Source organism: Triticum urartu, chromosome 1A (assembly GCF_056163025.1).
Source record: "Triticum urartu cultivar PI428250 chromosome 1A, HENAU_Tu73, whole genome shotgun sequence".
Lineage (NCBI taxonomy): Eukaryota > Viridiplantae > Streptophyta > Magnoliopsida > Poales > Poaceae > Triticum > Triticum urartu.
In genome coordinates this window covers 570,021,030-570,027,388 of record NC_141873.1, presented here as the reverse complement: position 1 = coordinate 570,027,388, position 6,359 = coordinate 570,021,030, and the positions used below count along the sequence as shown (strand labels likewise).

At 47.5% G+C, this 6,359-nt stretch overlaps 1 pseudogene; it reads left to right on the top strand.

Annotated features, from left to right (window-relative positions):
* Nucleotides 1–538: 538 nt before the first annotated feature.
* Nucleotides 539–2,362, top strand: LOC125533155 (uncharacterized; annotated as a pseudogene).
* The last annotated feature ends 3,997 nt before the right edge of the window (nt 2,363–6,359 follow it).

Below are 6,359 nucleotides of genomic sequence, written 5' to 3'. Positions count from 1 at the left end.
AAGGGGAGGTCATTTTCTTCATTACCCAATAGCAGTAGGAGCGGGCGCCATCAATCGAGAAGAGGGAGGAGGAAAGATGGTGGTGGTGGAGGCGGCCGGCGACCGCAACGACAGAGCGCGTGCTCGCCGGCGTCCGCGGCGGTGCAGCTGGGGTGTTTGGCGGTGGCGCGGCTGCAGCACCTCGTCTGGATGAAGGAGAGATGCAAAAGAAAGATAGGATTATCATGAAGAACGATTGGATCTGGTAGTTGTTTCGGGAAGGTGGAGACGTGCGAGCCCACTGCACACGTGTCGTGTGCACGAGAGGGCGGACGCAAAGAGCGTGATCAGCCGGGTGATTTCAATCTTTTTCCAAAACAAAAGCTGCCTAAGAAAATAGAAGTATTTGGCTCCTTACGCGTCGCAGCGTGGGAAACTTCTCAACTGGTTCAGAAAAAACAGGAAAGTGTTTTCGAGACAGTCTCGGACTCTCGTGCCGTGCCAACCGCGTATATACATACGGCGCCCACGGCATGGATCATGGACCTACAGAGGCACACACGCCGCAGGCTATCTCGTTGGTCGATCCGATATGTCGTCGGTAGCACGCCGCGCACCAAGTTGCTGGTCGAGCATCCCCACCGAGCTCGCGGGCGTCGTGCTCCGCCGCCTGCCTTGCCATGCCGACCGGGTCCGCTTCGCCGCCGTCTGCAAACAGTGGCGCGCCTCTGCGCGGCAGACCTCTCCGCCCCCGCACTACCCGTGGCTCGCCTTGCCTGACCGGACATTCTACAGCCTGGCCGGCTCCGCCTTCCGGCCGCTGCCGCTCCACCTCGACCGCCACCGGCAGCTGCCGCACGCGCAGAGCTCCTGCGGCGAGCGCTTCGACGGCGCCTACACACTGGTCAGCCCCTTCTTCATGTCCACCACCATCCTGCTCCCCGGCCTCTCCAACGCATGCGCCCCCAACGTGCCTCTCCTTGTCGCGAACGACCAGCCAGTGCCGAACATGCTGAAGCTCGTGGTGTGCTCCCACCGTCCCACGACCTCGTCGCCGCGATCGTTGATGAATAACGAGGCATGGACGTATATATAGCAAGCTTGCCTTGTGCCGGCCAGGGGCGTCCTCGTGGCGGTTGACCACACCCGACGAGCTTCGCCACCTCCAAGACATTGTCTCATACTCTCATGCGAGGGAAAGCTCCTCGCCCTCGACAGCCGGGACGGGCTCTTCTCTGTCTCCATCGGCACGGACAGGCGCACCAGCAATCCCACCGTGTCACGGGTCGAGCACCTCATGGGTAGCTCCCGTGGTGTCCTCGACGACTCGCCGCGATACCTGCTAGAATCCAGCGGCACGTTGTTGTTGGTTTGCAGAGAGGATCCTGAGAACAAGGCGAAGCAGGGAGTGTTGGAGCGACTCGGCGGTTGTACTGTGGAATGGGCTCGAGCTGCAGATGAAGACAAAGTTTAAGGTGTTCGAGGCGGACTTGGCACGGTCGCGATGGGCGAGTCTGAGGAGCGTGGGCGACGACCGGCTGCTGTTCGTCGGGCCATGGTGCTCCCGAGCTGTTCATGTTACCGCCGCCGGCGAGCAGGACCGACTACACCGGGACCGTATTTTCTTCACGGAGGACGACAGGTTTTTTTTTCTTGGCCAAGATTTTCGGAAACCGGTCAAAAACCGGCCCTTCCGTTACCTAGCGAAAAAATCAAATATCGCCAGAAAATTTTGAATTATTTGAATTTATACAGCTAACATATGTCAAATAGCTTGCGTATGCCTTTCCAAGCAGAAGATAACTCGTAGTACGATGGTCGGATGTTGAGAGCCCCTTCTTCCCCGTGCGGCCGTTAAAAGGCTTCCCGGTGGTGAAGGACCAAACACTGAAGCTAAGGCTACCGATCAAGCTCAAGAACTGAAGCATCAAGAAGGACCAAACCAAACACACAGCAGGTCAATCTCTAGGTGGTGAAGGACTAAGGAGGGAAGATGGTTGCACCATTGGATCAAGGTATGATCATCTTCTCCTAATTTTTGTGGCTCAAACTTGTGCTATGTTGACCCTGGTAACTCCAACGAGGGATAGCTGCGACTCGACTGAATGGAGAGTTCTATGTATGAGATCTAGCTCGATGTTTGTAGACTTTCTGCTGGTCTGAAATACTTGTTTAGATTATTTTGTAAGGGCATCTCCTATGCCGATCTGCAAATTCGCTCTGGCATCCGTCCGCGAACAGGGGGCAATCCATGGACACGGATACGGAAGCCGACCATCCCAAACTGTTCGCATATGTCCGATTACATTTCACGCATTGTTCCAACTAACCGACTGAAATTCATGCAAATATGACGGGTTTTATCAAAGTTCAGATAAAAAATAGCACAAATCATCCATACATAATATGCAAATAAATCTAGTACAACAATAGTTCGAATTTAGCGAGATCAACCGGATGTCCAACAAGTTTTTCATGGACGGATCGTCTCGTCCCACACATAATGTCTCTTCAGCTTCCCCCAACAGTGTATGTGTGTAAATGGTCGTCCCTCCGACACATTGTGCATCACAGCAGCACGTGCGGACTAGATAATGTGTAGACTAGCATTGAGTGAACGATTCACTCAAAAAATTGAGCAATAAGAAGCAAAACTTATGATCTACTCATCTACCACGCGCAATGGCCATCTTGCCTCCAGCCAACCAACCGCATCACAAAACTTGGTGATGGAGGTCTGGATGGCGTACCATCGTTACGATAACGACATCACATTGCGTTGATGATGATGTGCATGTCGTAGGACGCAATGTGTTTTCACCGTGAAACGAATCATGCACGTGTTGCCAATAGATCCCCTCTCTGCTCCTGCCTACGAAGTCCGCGGATACAGTCAACCACGCACCACACAACAACTCATCCTCCATGGTCGAGTACCCCGTCATCTTTCGTACTCTGAAAGAACGATATGGCGTTTGAAAATTAGCTCAATGGCATTTGACCGAACACCTGTCGGGTGTGGTGTCCGCCATGGACTGGGGAGGATGAGTGTACCTGGCTACGGACGAGTCTTGGCTGGACGACGCCATCGCAAAAGATGAGCGGGCATGTCGGTGCTGGTTGCGGAGGTCTGGCAATGCCTGTGTGGCGGCCGGAGAGACACAACAACGACGGTGGAGGAGAAGGATGTGGATTCAAAGCAAGGGGAATAAGTGATGGAATCGAAGAAAATAGGACCAAAAGGATGATTTAATGGGCTGGGGTGTCCGAGTTCTTCTACTGTAACGTGTACGACATGAGGTTGCGGCGGTCACAGTTTTTGCTGGAAACGCCGGTGCGGCCGTTAAAATGCTTCCCGTGGCTATTCTCTTCAAGTCAACGATAGCTGTGACTGAATGGAGAGTTCTATGCATGATATAGCTCGATGTTGGTAGGCTCTGCTGGCCCGAAATACTTTTCAGCTGATTGCAAACCCAAAAATTTGCATTAATGTACTACAGAGCACTAGTGCAGAACCGGGCAATAGCACCAGTTCGTAAGGCCTTTTAGTGCCGGTTTAGAAACCGGCACTAAAGTGTGGGCACTAAAGGCCCGCCCCCCTTTAGTACCGGTTCAGCACGAACCGGTGCTAAAGGGAAACCACGTGGCACGAGCCAGCTCCGGGGGCCGGGAGCCCTTTAGTACCGGTTGGTAACACCAACCGGTACTAAATGATTGTGAGTTTTGTTTTATTTTGTATTTTTCAATTAAATTTGTGTTATCAATTTAATTTAGGATTGTTTTACGTTATAATGAGTTGTAGTCGTCGTCATCATCATCATCATCATCATCGCATATTAATAAATAAATAAACTCTAGCTAGCTAAAAATCATCATAGTCGTCTAATTACCACTATTTAATCATCATAGTCATTACCGCTAGCTATCTAATGATCATCAACGCTGGCTAGCTTAAAAAGGAAACATTCACTTTGTAACAGAAGCAAAGATATCATCAAGTTCAACATAATCATCACCAACATCGAAGTTCAGGACACGGACATGAGACAAGTACTAATTAAGAGCATGAACTAGTAGCTACTGATCCTGCTACTCCCTCTCAGGTAGAATAGCATAGAACATGTATAGCTCTCCTGATTCATCATACTGGAGCATGCAGATGAATCTGTCTCCTAATCTTGGGTTGCGCTTCTCCTTGCTGCCCCCTAGTACTTCTCTGCGATCGTTAACAATTTTTCTTCAATCTTTCACTATTAAGCATTCTTCGCTTTCAGAAATCCTGAATGCACTCATGTGCAATGTAGGAAATCTTGGTCTTAAGCTAACCATTGACATGCGACCTTTTGTCTTGATCCACTGAGGCACAACTGTCATCGAAAGTCCTTATTGAAGAACATCGTATAGTAATTAATATACTAAGCAATGAAAGTTTAGCTTCAAAAATAATGTATGCAAAAGATGCACTAATTAAGGACAAATATTTAAAATCTTACCATCTTTCGATTATAGATGTGACCGTAGTTCAATACGATCACCATTGGTCGCACGTTTTGAGTACTAACATTTCTAAGTTCAGGAAAAAAAATTGTCTTGACAGTATTAAGATCCTCAAGCCATGAAACATAATGACTTATCTCCTCGCAGTTTAGTTGAGCCCCGGGGCAGTAGTAGGTCCTGTCTACCAAGCGCCGGACATGTTTGCTTGAACCGAAATAAGCTGACAATACAAATTAGTTGTCAACTATTTTTGAATAAACTGTATCAAAGACATAAACATATGCATGCATGATTGAGAAAAACTCACCAAATGGTAGAACTGGAGGCGTTTGCACATCGACCCAGATGTCTATATTACCTTCAGTATCATCTTCCGGACGAATATCAAAGGTGATAACCATATCAGGCTCAAATGCATAAGCCTTGCATAGTGCTTGCCAAGTTTTGCATTCAAAATGGGTGTATGTGTCTCCATTATATAATTTGACGTTGAAAGTATACCCATGCTCCGTCTTCAAGTAAACTCTCTTTACCTCCATACCATCTATAGCACTAAAACCTATCTTATCTAAGACAAAAATTCTTGCATGGCAGGAGATGCGCTAGTAGAATAGTGAAAATTTAAAATTATAAGTTGAAGCAAATGAAGCATAAGTTTTGCATTCAAATAATAATTGACAAAGTGACTTACTGTATCAACTTCGAATGTCTCATCCAGCTTGATGCTGAAGCGCCTACCATCAACAAGGACATTTTTATCGCACAGGCCGCGCTGGTCTTCACAGTGTTCGCACATAATGAAATCTTTTTCGTCGTCAGATGACATTTCCTATGTTCATATAGGTGAAACATTAAACACCTATATCTAGCCAAATATATATTCATCTAACATTTGACATTAATATATCTAACTATATTCATCTCTAACAATTGACATTACTATATATTTAACTTTTTTATCTAATTCATCTAACATTCAACATTAATCTAACATTTATATAAACTCAAAATATATAAAAAATTAAATAAACAGAAAAACTCATTAATAAATAATATTTTAATTAGATCATCAAATCTCAGATACCTAAATTTTCTTACTAAAAATAAACTAGTTGTATTAATTATTGAACTAGTTCAAATCTCATATACCTAAATAAACTAGTTCGACAATTTTCTAACTAAAAATAAACTAGTTATATTAATTATTCAACTATAGTTCTAATCTCTAGTTCGACAATTTTTCTATCTAGCTAGCTAATTCATCTTACATTCGACATTAATCTAACATTTGATCATCTAATTAACTTTTCTAAAAAACAGAAAATAAGTAAAAAAATGTGTGTGTGTGTGTGTGTGTATGTGTGTGTATATATACGTATATTATGTGTGTACGTATGTGTGTGTGTGTATGCGTGTGTGGTATGTGTGTGTGTGTGTGCGGCCCCGTACGCCGCCGCCCCATACGTACGAGCGGGGGCGCCGGCGTACGGGGCGGGGGCGTCGGCGTACGGGCCGGCCGGCCGGGTGCGCGCGACGAGACGACGGACGGCGCGCGGCGCGGCGGGTACGCGAGGAGAGCGAGATACATACGTATACGGGACCGCGGCGCGGGACGACGACGGACGGCGGCGCGCGGCGTTCGGGGCGGCGGCGGGGACGACAACGACGACGACGGGCGACGGGCGGCGACGACGGGAGCGGCGCGCAAGAGGTTGGAGACGCGAAGAAGTGGGAAGATGTAACTGAAATTTTCGTAAGTGATATATATATAGGAGAGGCCTTTAGTACCGGTTGGAGCCACCAACCGGTACTAAAGGCCAACTTTGGCCAGGCCACCAACCGGTACTAAAGGGTGGTCTTTAGTACCGATTGGAGCCACCAAC